This window comes from Muscardinus avellanarius (assembly GCF_963383645.1).
Source record: "Muscardinus avellanarius genome assembly, chromosome: 2".
NCBI classification, from domain to species: domain Eukaryota; kingdom Metazoa; phylum Chordata; class Mammalia; order Rodentia; family Gliridae; genus Muscardinus; species Muscardinus avellanarius.
Window position 1 is genome coordinate 31,418,553 of NC_137787.1, and position 13,347 is coordinate 31,431,899.

Below are 13,347 nucleotides of genomic sequence, written 5' to 3' on the forward strand. Positions count from 1 at the left end.
AGAGGCAGAGAAGAAAGGGATTTAGCTCCTTTCATGGGAGGGATGTCAGGAGTCCCTGGAAGGGCCCCTGCCACACAGCCACACAGCCACACAGCCTCCTTCTAACCAGCAAGCTGAGCCTTTAACCAGAAACAAGCTGAGCCTTTAACCAGAAACAAAGCCATTCTTTCTATTGTTACACTGAAGGTTTGGAATGTGAAGTCCCCCAGGCAGGCAAAGGAGGAGATGATGTAAGCTCATTAATACAGAGAGGCAAAGGACTGATGTCATATCCTCCCCTGAGAGCTGATTTTGATGATGAAAAGAGTAGAGAAAGGCTTGGGATTTGAAGAGGGATGGGGAAGGAATCAGAGTCCTTCGCAGTTTTACCCAGGGCTATTTCTCTAGTGAAGCATTGTCCCTCATCACTGAAAAGAAGGCTACTGATGTATAAAATATATTAAGCATTGACTGTATTCCAGGTCCTTTCTGACATAGCATCTCACAAAGTCCTAATCCCCTTTTGCAGAGGAAGAAATTGAGGCCGGTATGCATAAATTAATTTATCCAAGATGGCCTGGTTTTAAATGGCAAAGCAAAAATTGGAATCGAGGTCAGCCTGATCCCAATTTAATTACACTGTGATATTTAATGATAGAGCCTGGTCTAAAGTCTGGAGATGGTCAGTTTCAAAATACAAACCAAGTCAAAATTTTACCATTCACCTTGAAGTATTTTGGTGAAAGGGGCCAAAAGGATTAAACTCATTTTATGGGTGAGACTGAGAAAAGTCTAAATGCCCAAGTTTCTCTTGCAAAGCAGAAAATGAACAGGATTTAGTGACATGGGTGCTGTGCCCAAAGGGCTGTCTGACCTTTCCTTTTGAGTTCTTAGACCCTCCAACTCAGCCTGTGCAAACCGAACTCATATTCCTTTATCAGACTGTGTCCTGTCCTCTGTCCTGCCCTAACCTATTGCCTTTTGCTTGTCCAATGTTAATGGACATTGTCTTTCAGCTTAGCCACATAAGATTATGTTGGGACTCCACAGCATACCCCAAAGTATGGCAGTTTGTTATATTGTGTACTTTAAAATGAAAGACATTGGAAAAAAGTAGGAAGCCAGATCTCTCTGACCATCTCCTGCTGTCCTGGCTCCCAGCCTCCTATGAGAGAAACCAGAATGCCTCTTCCCCAGGGTGGATCCTGGAAACCAGACCACCTCTCTCCCAAAGCAAGTCTTAACACCCAGAGAGCTCACTCTTTCCTTCTCCCCTAAAGACCCTCGTTTCAGAGGAGGGAGGGATGCTACACAAAAGCCCTAGAGGAACCTAGACAGACAGGTGTTGCTGGGTGCACTCCTCAGCCTATTACTATTAAGTCATGTTCTTTTTACCCACTTGCATCTCTAGACTGTCCATTCTTTGTTGAGCCTTTAGCATAAAAATACTTTTTCCTGGGTCATTGGTTCTTCACTTCTGAAGGCTTTCTGTGTCATAAAACTCTGATTAAATAACTCTCCTATGCTTTTCTCTTGTTAACTTTTCTTTTCTTTTCTTTTTTTTAAATAGCACTGTCAGCTGTGAGCCTCAAAGTGGGGAGAAAAGGTTTCACACTTTTTGTGTGTGTGGTACTGGGGATGGAACCCAAGGGCATTCTTCCCCCAACTTACACACCCAGCCCTATTTTTTCATCTTTTATTTTTTGAAACAGGGTCTCACTGAGTTGTGAAGTGCCTTGCTAAGTAGCTGAGGCTGTCCACGAACCTCAATCCTCTGTTCTCAGCCTCCCGAATGCTGGGATTACAAGCGTGCACCACCACGCCTGGTGGTTTCACACTTTTCAATCTGAAGAGGAGCTTAGCCAGGCTCTGTGGTGCACTTCTGTAATCCCAGTATTTGGGAGGCTGAGACAGGAAGATCACATATTGGAGGCTAACTCACAATCTACTGAGACCTTGCTTCCAAATAAAAAGTAATATAGAATGTTGTGTGGAGGTAGAATGCCTCTGGATTCAATCCCTAGCACCAAAACACAAAACAAGAAAAAAAGGAGCCTAGAAGTATTTCTATATCTCTCTCTACTGTACCCTGTCTGCACCCCATTGCTAATCAGTCTTGCTGCATAAACCATCCAGATTTCTCTCCAGCTGGTGCCCTAGTCATTTCTCCTCCTTATTGGTGCCCTAATCTCCTAAATCCATCTGTCCACACTTCTTCCCACCCTACCATGCTCCCTCATTCATGTTCAAATTGATGACATGACACGTTGGTTTCTCTAAAACCCAAAGCCTGGTCCACAGTGCTGAATGAATGATTGAATGAATGAATGAATGACAAAACAATAAATTAGTAATTTAAAGACAAATATACTTTCAAGTATAAATAGCAACAAGTCAGGTACAAAAAAATGAGCTGCTTGTATATCTTTAAGGTTTGGCAAAATACACACCCACACTGGGATGAAAATCTCAAGCATAAAGTTTGGTGAGTTTCATCAAAAAGCACTCCAGTAGAGGTCCAGAATATCTCCATCATACTGAATATTTCCCTTACACCTTCCCCAGTGACCAAAGATATTGAATATTTATGTTTTGTGGTACTGGCGATGGAACCCAGGGACATTCTACCTCCAAATGACACCCCCAGCCCTATTTTTTATTATTTATTTTGAAACAGGGTCTCACTAAGTTACAGAGAGCCTCACTAAAAATCTGAGGCTGACCGCGAACCCGCGATCCTCCTGTCTCAGCCTCCCAAGTACTGGAATTACAAGCTTGCAGCAGTATGCCCAGCTTGAATACTTTTTTTCACATACTTATTGGCCATCCATATATCTGTTTTTGTGAAATGTTTATTTATGTTTTCCATTTGTTTTAAACTCAGTCATCTTTTAATTGTGGATTTATAGAAGTTTTCTTTATAAATTATGAAGGAGAACTCTGTCAAAGATATAACAAATGTGAATATATTTCTCCAGACTTGCCTTTTAAATAACTTAATTGTAATTTTTGAGGAGGGAAAAGTTGACTTTAATGGCTTTCATTTTGTAATTCTTTTATGAGTACTACTTTTGAAGCCTCTCTAAAATAATTGTTGCCAACCTCAAGATTCAGTGACACTTTTGTTTTCTTCCAGATATTGTGCAATTTAAGCCCTCTAGTTTAGATGTAGAGGGCATTTTGAATTAATTTTGTGTATGTTGAGAGGTAAAGGTTATAGTTTTCCTTCCTTCCTTCCTTCCTTCCTTCCTTCCTTCCTTCCTTCCTTCCTTCCTTGTTTTTCCCTAGAAGGATTTATTAAAATTTTTTTTTCCTTATTAAATTGCTTTGGTATCTTTGTTGAAAAAAGTTGACTTTACATGGATCTGTATTCTTCTCTGTACTAGTAACCTTTCTGTCTATCCTGATACCAATTCCACATTGTTGATTATTATACCTTTATAGTAAGTTTTGAAAACCGGCAATACAATATTCTAACTTTCTCAAAGTTGATTAGTTGATTGGCCCATTCTAAGTCCTTTATTTATTTATTTATTTATTTATTTATGGGTTTTTTTTTTTTTTTTTTTTTTTTTTTTTTTGCGGGTATGGGGATGGAACCCAGGGGCATTTGACCTCTGAGCTACACCTCCTGCCTTATTTTTTTAATCTTTATTTTGAAACCAGGTCTCATTGAGTTGCAGAGGGCCTCATTAAGTAGCTGAGGCTGTCCGTGAACTGCGATCCTCCAGGTCTCAGCCTCCCGAATGCTGGGATTACAAGCGTGCACCACACCCGGCCCATTCTAAATCCTTTTGAGTCCGAATAATTTTATAAATTATTGTGTCATTTTTCACAAAGAAAATCCAGTTGAGATCTTCATCAAGATCATGTTAAATATTTAGAAATATTTGGGAAGAATTGACATCTTAAAAAAGTGGAATTTTTTTTAACATTCAGATTTTACTTATTTTCTTGTAGGGAGAAGTCTTACATACCTTTCATTAAACGTATTCTAAGGTATTTTATGTTTTTGATACAATTTTAAATATTGGTTTAAACTCTTCATTTTTATTTGCTGTTAGTGTATAGAAATAAATTTAGAATATTATACATAATCATGTGAATATATAAATAAGCTTTGTTTTGCTTCACTTCTGGTGTTTGTGCCCTCTATTTACTTTTCTTTCTTTCTTTCTTTCTTTCTTTCTTTCTTTCTTTCTTTCTCTCTTTCTTTCTTCCTTTCTTTCTTTTTTCCTTCTTTTTGTGGTGCTGGGACTTGAACCCAGGGGCATTCTACCTCCAAGCTACACCCTCATCCTTATTTTATTTTTTTGTTTGGAAATAGGATCTTGTTAGGTTACTGAGTGTATTGCTAAGTTGCCTAGGTTGGCTTCAAACCTGTGATCCTCCTATCTCACTCTCCCAAGTCCTGGCATTATGTCATACACCACTACACCTGGCTTAAAACTTCTGATATGCCAGGCGTAGTTGCACATACCTATATTTGCAGTACTTTGGAAACTGAACCAGGAGGACTACAGGTTAGAGGCCAGCCTTAGCAAGTTAGTGAGGCCCTCATTCAAAATTAAAAATAAAAGAGGCTGGAGGTGTAGCAAAGGTAGAATGCACCTGGGGTCAATACTTAGTACAAAAAAATACAATTTGAATAAAAATGTGAGAGTTCACATTACATTGTTCCTAATGTTAGAGAGAAGAGATTCAGAGATTTACCATTCAGTACCATCATAGCTTTAAACTATTTGTGGATTCCATTTACCACTTTGAGACAAATCTGCATATATTGTTAGCTTAATAAAAGCTTTTAATACAATTGAGTGCTGAAATTTGTCAAATATTTTTCCTCTTCTATTAATATGATCATATAGTTATTCTCTATCTTATTAATGTGCTGAATTACATTGATTGATTTTTAGTATTAACCTAGTCATATTTGTGTGCTAAACCTCACTTTTGGACATGATATGCTATTCTTTTTGTTTCACTAAATTAAATTTGCTTCCACAAGAAGACTTCTAGAGCTAATAAACAAATTCAGCAAAGTAGCAGAATATATAAATCAACATACAGAAAGCAATACCTTTCCTATACACCAATAATGAATCTGGAAAACAAGTCCATTCACAATACCACCCCCCCAAAATAAATAAAATGCCTAGCAATAAATCCAATCAAGGAGGTAACAGACTTCTACAAATGAAAATTACAGAAAACTGAAGAAAAAAATGAAGAAGACATTAGAAGATGGAAAGAATGTTCATGTATTTGAATGGGCAGAATAAATATTGTAAAAATAGCCATTTCACTAAATGTGATCTACAGAGTCAATGAAATCCCCATCAAAATAGCAATGACATTTTTCAAAGAACTAGAGAAAACAGTCCCAAAATTTATATGGGAGAGTAAGATCCAGAAGAGTCAAAGCAATTCTGAACAATAAATGCAATGCCGGAGCCAGCACAATACCTGATGGCAAATTGCACTATGGAGCTGTAGTAACAAAAACAGCATATAGTATTGGCACCAAAAAAGACACATGGATCAATGAAATAGAAGATAGAAAAATCCTCACATTGATAGCCAGTTGATATTTGACAAAGATGCCAAAAACATAGGTTGGAGAAAAGATAGCCTTTTCAACAAATGGTGCTGGGAAAAGTGGATATCCAAATGTAGAAGAAAGAAATTAACCCCCTTTCTCTTACCCTGCACAAAAGTAAACTCAGAGAGAATCAAAGACCTAGAAATCAAACCAGAAACTTTGCAATTAGTAGAAGAAATATAGGACCAACTTTCCAACACAATCAGACTGGGGGTCTCTCCCTCCTTTCTGGAGGGAGAAAAAGGGGGACTGTGAGGAAGGAAACTTCATTGTACCAATAAAATATTTAAAAATGTAAAGAGTGAATTCAACTTGATAGTATTTTATTAAGGATTTCTGCATTCATATTGTCTCATGGCAACATTATCACTGTTGTAATCCAAAATGCCTGACCACACAACTTAGAGGAAGAAAGATTTATTTACTCACAGTTTTTTGGAGACATTGGGTTTCCAGTGCATGTCAGGCAGGGTTATATCTATGGAGCTCAGGGAATGGAGATGAGAAGCAGGGAGAGGCAGACAGCAAGGGCTCTGCTCTCATATCATGAAGGCCAGAATTAGAGAAAGCAGCAAGGAGATTCAAAGATAGGAGCCCAATTTCTAAGGCCAAATCTCCATCACACCCCGCGGGCCTAGGCGACCATTCAGGCTGTGGTAAATCCATCATAATGGATGTATCTCTTGATGAGATTAAATCCTCGTGACTTAACTATATCAACCCTGAACATAATACAGGAGCTCTTCAGAATAATTCTAAAGCTGACCATCACATATGTTCATTAGATATCATTGATCTGTAATTTTCTATACTTGCAATTAATGTCCTTTAATAGGATTTTGTATCAGGGGTGTGTTGGCATTAAAAAGAGGATATTTCTATAGTCCTCTTTATTCCTCTCAATTGTCTTGGAAATATATCTTTATATATTGTTTTGTTTGTTTTTGGTTATCTAAGTCTGTGATTCTCAAACCACCAGGAAAGCTTATTAAAACAAAAATTGGTAGGCTTGTTACCCAGAGTTTCTGATTCAGTAAGTCTGAATAGAAACCAATACTTTGCATTTCTTACAAGTTATCAGGTAATGCTGATACTTTTCATTTGTAAACATATATATATATATATATATATATATATATATATATATATATATATATATATTTATTTATTTATTGTGGTGCTGGGGATTGAAGCCAGGGGGATTCTACCTCTGAGCAACACCCTCAACCCTATTTTTTTTTTTTAATCTGGAATCAGGGTCTTGCTAAGTTGCTAAGAGCCTCACTAAATTACTGATGTTGGCTTGAAATCTGATCCCCCTGTCTACAGGGATGCGCCACCATGGTTGCAAACCAAACCTTGAGGAACACTTTTCTAGAAATCAAAACACATCTTTATTATAGTCTGCTTGGACTATATGTTGCAGTGAAATTATTTTTAGTCAATATCTTTTGTGCTATGGTTGCCATATATATTACATATACTTAAATTGTAAAGTCCAAATATAATTTTATTGTTTTTATTTTAGAAAGTAAATTGGTTTTCAGAAAAATTAAGGAGAAAAATATATTTAATCCCATATTGATCATTTTATATTCTCTTTTTCTTCCTTTAACTCCATGTTTTTACTGGTATTACCATATAGATTAAAAAATCTTCATTTCATGTGGTGCTCATCTCTCAATTTTTCAAGATTGAACTTTAGAATGAGTTTATGTGGTTTCTTTCTTTCTTTTTGTTCGTGTGTGTGTGTGTGTGTGTGTGTGTGTGGTGCTGGGGTTCCTGGAAGCCCTTCTACCTCTGGGCTACACTCCCAGACCTATTTTTTTTGGTATATTTTTATTTGGAAACAGGGTCTCCTAAGCCAGCGCGCGCGGCTGGCTTTGAACCTGAGCGATCCTCCTGTCTCCACCTCCCAAGCACGGGGATTACAAGCGTGCGCCACCACGCCCGGCTATTTTTTAATTTTCTTTTGAGTTTTTCAGGATTCTTAGACTTAAATATTGATATTTTTCTCCATATTGCGGAAACTGTTGGTATTCATTCTTTATATATACTATTCTCCATTATCCTTCTCTTTTATTTATTTTTTTTAATATGTACTGTAGTCAAACATCACAATGGAATGCAAGACTTGCGAGGATATACAAGCACACATCATCCAATTAGCCTTTATCCAATCCCCATCCCATTCCCTCCCCCTCCCTCAATCCCATGCTTGATTTAGTGATTAACTTTGATATATTTGTATAAGTACATCATGTGTTTTAAAGACATTCCATCTTCCCCCATCCCATCCCCTCTGATTGATCACCTTAATTGCTCCTCCATAAGGCCCTTTCTTCAACTCGATTTCCTCCTATTACCCATTTCTTCCTAGGTTTTGCATATTAGGGAAAGCATCTGTTTTTTTTTTTTTTAATTTTCTGTGATATTTCTCTGTGTATGCCACATTGCAAGTTCCGATCACACTCTTGAAGGCCTGGCACTGGCCTGGCCACCCAGCAGACTCTGATCCTGGCCTAGCTGGCTCCAGCACCAGCCTTGCCTCACAGCAGGCTCCGATCCTGGCCTTGCTGGCCCCGGCACTGGCCTAACCCCTCGACAGGCTCCGATCCTGGCCTTGGAGGCCTGGGCACCGGCCTTGCCTCACAGCAGGAACTTATCCCAGCCTCGTTGGTCCTGGAACCAGCCTCACCCCTTGGCAGGCTCCAATCCCGGCCTCTGAGGCCCCAGAACTGGCCTTGCCTCACAGCAGTTTCCGATTCTAGCCTCCTGGCCCCAGCACCGGCTACACCCCTCGGCATGATCCAATCCCGGCCTCCGAGGCTCCAGCACCGGCCTTGCCTCATGGCAGGTTCCAGTCCTGGCCTCCTTGGCCCCAGCACTGGCCTCACCCTTAGGCATGCTCTGAGCCCAGCCTCGGAGGCCCAAGCACTGGCCTTGCCTCACAACAGGCTCTGATCCCGGCCTCACTGGCCCGGGCTTCAGCCTCACCCCTCGGCAGGCTCTGAACCTGGCCTTGGAGGCCCCAGCACCAGCCTTGCCTCATGGTAGGCCCCGATCCTAGCCTCACTGGCCCCAGCACTAGCATCACCCCTCGGCAGGCTCCGATCACAGCCTCCAAGCCCCCAGAACCGGCATTGCCTCATGTCAGGCCCCGATCCCGGCCTTGCTGGCCCCGGCACCAGCCTCACCCCTTGGCAGGCTTCAATCCTGGCCTCGCTGGCCCCAGCCAGCACCAGCCTCACCCCTCAGCAGGCTCTGATCCTGGCCTCCAAGGCCCTAGCACCAGCCTTGCCTCACGGCAGACCCCAATCCTGGCCTCACTGGCCCTGGCACTGGCCTCACCCCTCAGCAGGCTCCAATCCCGGCCTAGGAGGCCCCAGTACTGGCCTTGCCTCACCGCAGGCTCCGATCCCAGCCTCACTGGCCTGGCACCAGCCTAGCCGTCTAGCAGGCTCCTATTCTGGCCTCTGAGGCCCCGTCACCAACCTTGCTGTGCATCGGGCTCTGGTCTCTGTCACTATGAGCAGGTTGTCTACAGATGTTCTCTTTTTTCTTCCTTTCGAGAGGCCTATATTTTTATATATATTTTTATTTGGAAACAGGGTCTCTTAAGCCAGCGAGGCTGGCCTCGAACCTGCGCGATCCTCCTGTCTCCGCCTCCCAAGTGTGGGGATTACAAGCATGTGCCACCACGCCCGGTGTTTTTCCATTTTTTATTATTATTTTTTTTAATATTAGAAAGAAGAACATGTCTGTTGCAAAAGCTGGGACCCCAAATACCTAGTGGCAATGAATTTTGTCTTCCCTCCAAAGGCAGAGGTCCACATCTTCACTTCGAAGACCAGGCTCTGCTGCTCCATGTGCACCCTGGCCTCCTGCTCTGCACAGAGGAGCACGGTGGCCATGAGAGCTGATGACTCCCAGAACACGCTGTGTGGTGGCCCATTCCAGCTATTCAAGGCTCCCTTTGATACCCCCCAAGCCCTTTAACCACTTAGCATGTTGTCCAGAATTCCTGAGCATGTGTGGCAGGAGTAGTCAGTCTTTTTTGGGGGAGATTTCCTCAAAAGTTCAAGGTGGACTGGACTGGATCTGTCTGCCCCTCCAAATTCTGGTCACCACCACCACTGCTGCTGTCACTGCCATCTTGTTTCTCTCCTGAACACCTTTCCCACACAATTTGTTTTCCAGAATTCCCAAGCATGTGCGGCAGTAGCAGTATACCTTTGAGGACATTTCTTTGAAACTATGAGGTAGATTGGATTAAATCTCTGCTTCTACCAAATACTAATCACTGCTGTCACTGCCCCAGCCATCTCAGTTCTCTTCCGTGCACCTTATTCACACAGAATGTCCCAAATTCCCAAGCATGTGCAGCAGTAGCATTCTACCTTTGGGGCAATTTCTTCAAATGATCAAGGTGGATTGAATCAGATCTCTCCCTCTCCTGAATACTGGCCACCACCATTGCCACTGCCTCCACCATCTCAATTCTCTCCCAAACACTTTTCCCACACTGCGTGTTGTCCAGAATTCCTGGGCATGCACGGCAGTAGCATTCTACCTTTGGGGAAATTTCTTCAGAAGATCAAGTGGGTTGGATCAGATCTCTGCCTCTCCCAAATACTAGCCTCATCTCTCCTGCCGCCGCCGCCTTCCTCCTGGTTCTCCACTAAGCTCCTTCCTTACATGATATGATGTCCAGAATTCTTAAGCATGTGCAGCAGAAGCAGTCCCCCTTTGCGGGGATATTTTTCCAAAAGTTCCAGGTGAATTGGATAGGATTTGTCTGCATCTCCTGAATCCTGGCTGCCACCGCCGCCATCTGGCCCCTCTCCAATATATATATATATATATATATAGAGAGAGAGAGAGAGAGAGCGAGAGAGAGAGAGACAGTATGTGTGTTTTGAAGAGGTTGTGAGATTGAGCACTCAGCAGCAATGACTTTTATCTCCCTTCCAAGAGCAGAGGCCCACAGCCTCACCGCGTAGCAGGATCTCCTGTTCCAAGTGCAGCATGAACCCCAGCCCAGCATAGAGGAGTATGGCGGCCAGGCTCGCTGAGCTCCCTGGGATGCATGGCTGGGTTTCCTGCCTGGTGCTGCTCGGCTCCCTCTACCATGGCTGGATCATTTTTCTTACAAGATATATTGTTAAGAGTCCCCAGCATGCATGACTGAAGTGGTCTTTTCTCTAATCCCTTCTGGGATGTTCTTCCAAAAATTGCTTTTCTTGCACGGCGTGTGCCTCCTCGTCATCTTGCTTCTAATTCTGCCGTTATCCACTCCCTCTCCTCTATCCTTCTCTTTTAAATCTCCCCTTACACACTTGTTATTGTATGTTAGACTACACAATGTTAGACTGGAGACCAATAAAACTTTGTTCATCTTGGTCCTTTGTTTTTCAGATTGAATAATTTCTCTTAATCTGTCTTTATGTCAGCTAACTCTTTCTTCTGTAATCTCCAATGTGCTTAAGCCTATCCAACAAACTTTTCATTTTAGATATTGTACTTTTGACTGGTATAATTTTATTCATTCTTTTTGCAGGTTTCACTTCTCTACTGATATTAACCATTGGTTTAACCATTGTGATCATTTTTTTAAAGTCTTTGAACACAGTCATAATTGTTGCTTTGGTGTTCTCATCGGCCTTGTTTAGGTTAATACAGCTTTTGCTCTTTGTTAACAGTTTCCTGCCTCTTCCCATCTATTAGTGTTGTGTGATGGACCTTAGGAATGATATGCAGTAGGAATCAGAATTACATTTTCTCTTAAAGAGTATTGAATTTTCTTTTCCTGAGAAGCAATTAAATAACTAGGGACTATTTTAGATTTTGTCAAGCATTATCATTACTACTACCACTACCACTACTACTACTACTACTACTACTACTACTACTACTACTCCTAGAGCATGCCTATTAGGCAAACCTTAATCTTGTGGTATGGTTCTTTCTGGAGGATATGGTTTTTACTATTGAAGTGTGGCCTTTTAAAGTTCTCAAATGAATGTAGCCAAATTGTCTGTGAGTTCTGTTAACCTTAAGTGTGCCAAAACACCAGCATTTTCAAGCACTGCAAAATCTCCAACTTCTATATTCAGCTCTTTGAATGAATTCTGTTGAATCTTGCCCTGAAGAATTTCAGCCCAGCGTTTAACCAAGGATCTATGGCAAATCCCTACAGAAACTTTTTTTTTTTTTTTTAAGTACTGGGGATGGAACCCAGGGGCACTCTACCTCCAAGCTACACCCCCAGCCCTATTTTTTATTCTTTATTTTGAAACAGGGTCTCACTGAGTTGCAAAGGGCCTCACTATGCAGTAGCTGAGACTGTCCTCAAACTGTGATCCTCCTGTCTCAACCTCCCAAATGCTGGGGTTACAAGCATGCGCCACCATGCCTGGCCCCACAGAAACTTCTGAGATGCTCCCTTTTGAAAGTCTCTATTGTTTGATACCTTGACCTGAAAATTCCAGGTACTTTCTGCAGTCTGAAATTCTGTTCTCTACCTTTTCAGCTCAGACAGATAATCCTATTTTCTATATTGTTGAAGGAAATCAAGCCCCAGCAAAAAAAAAGGAAATGTAGAAAAAATTTTCATTTTTTACATTGTTGAAAGAAAGTAAGCCCCAGCACAAGGAACTTACTTTGTGAGTTTCTCTTCTTTCAGAGATTATAATGCTTCACTGCTTGAAAACATATACCTTATATATTTTGACCATCATTATACTTGTTTATGATGGGAGGGAAGATCTAGGACCAGTTATTACCCTATGACAGAAAGCAGAAATTTGAAACTTTTAGTACCTTTTAGAAGTTGACTAACCACAATGCATTTGGTGAAAACAATACATTAGGAACTGAAGATTGTCTCAGGAACACCCTTATTTCCCCTTCCCCCAACCAATTGTCTGCCATTTCTGAGCTCTTGGGTGTTCCAGAGTGGACATTTGGGGTCCAATGGTGTTTTAATCTTTTTTTGGTTAATTTTCATCAATTGAAAAATTAAAACGCTTGACATAAATCTAGAGTTTCTACTTCATATGTAAAGTAGAAAGATAAGGTGCTCCTTGAACATGCCAATAGAGTCTGAATTGGAGCAACAGTTACCTTCTTTAGATTGAGTATTCATTTTCTGGTCTGCCATAGTCTCAAACCAGCCAGTTTTACATGAGTATACTGCCTGTTAGTTCCCTATAGCTATTTGTATGTGTGAACCCAGGATTTAAGCACAACAACTATACACATTAATCCTCACAATATCCAAATAATCCACTCTAACACTGCCATATTTCCCAGATAATTTTATTCCATGAAGACACCCAGTTTTCCTAAGCTCTCTCTGGGAATGTAAGTATCTCACTGAGGAAAATAAAGGAACAGAGATATGGAATGAAATTAATTTTGACCAGTGTTCCCTGGTCTCCATGCAGGTGGAAGTTCATTAATAAGTGGCCAGAGGTCAGCCACGCTGACTACTCCTATTCTGATTCCAAGGGTAAGATGTGTTTATGCCTTTCAGCCAACAAAGCTCTCTCTCTCGCTCGCTTAAAAGCTTCTCAGATAATGCTTTCCTGGAAATTCAATTTGGCCCTGCTCTGAATTTTATACCCCATCATTTTGTTTGAAAACTCAGAGAAATGAAAAACCATAATTGTTTTGCTTATGTAATAGGGAAATTGGTCTTTGTGTTTTATAAGCAAAACTTTGCTTTTTCTTAAAGTTAGTGTGTGTGTGTGTGTGTGTGTGTG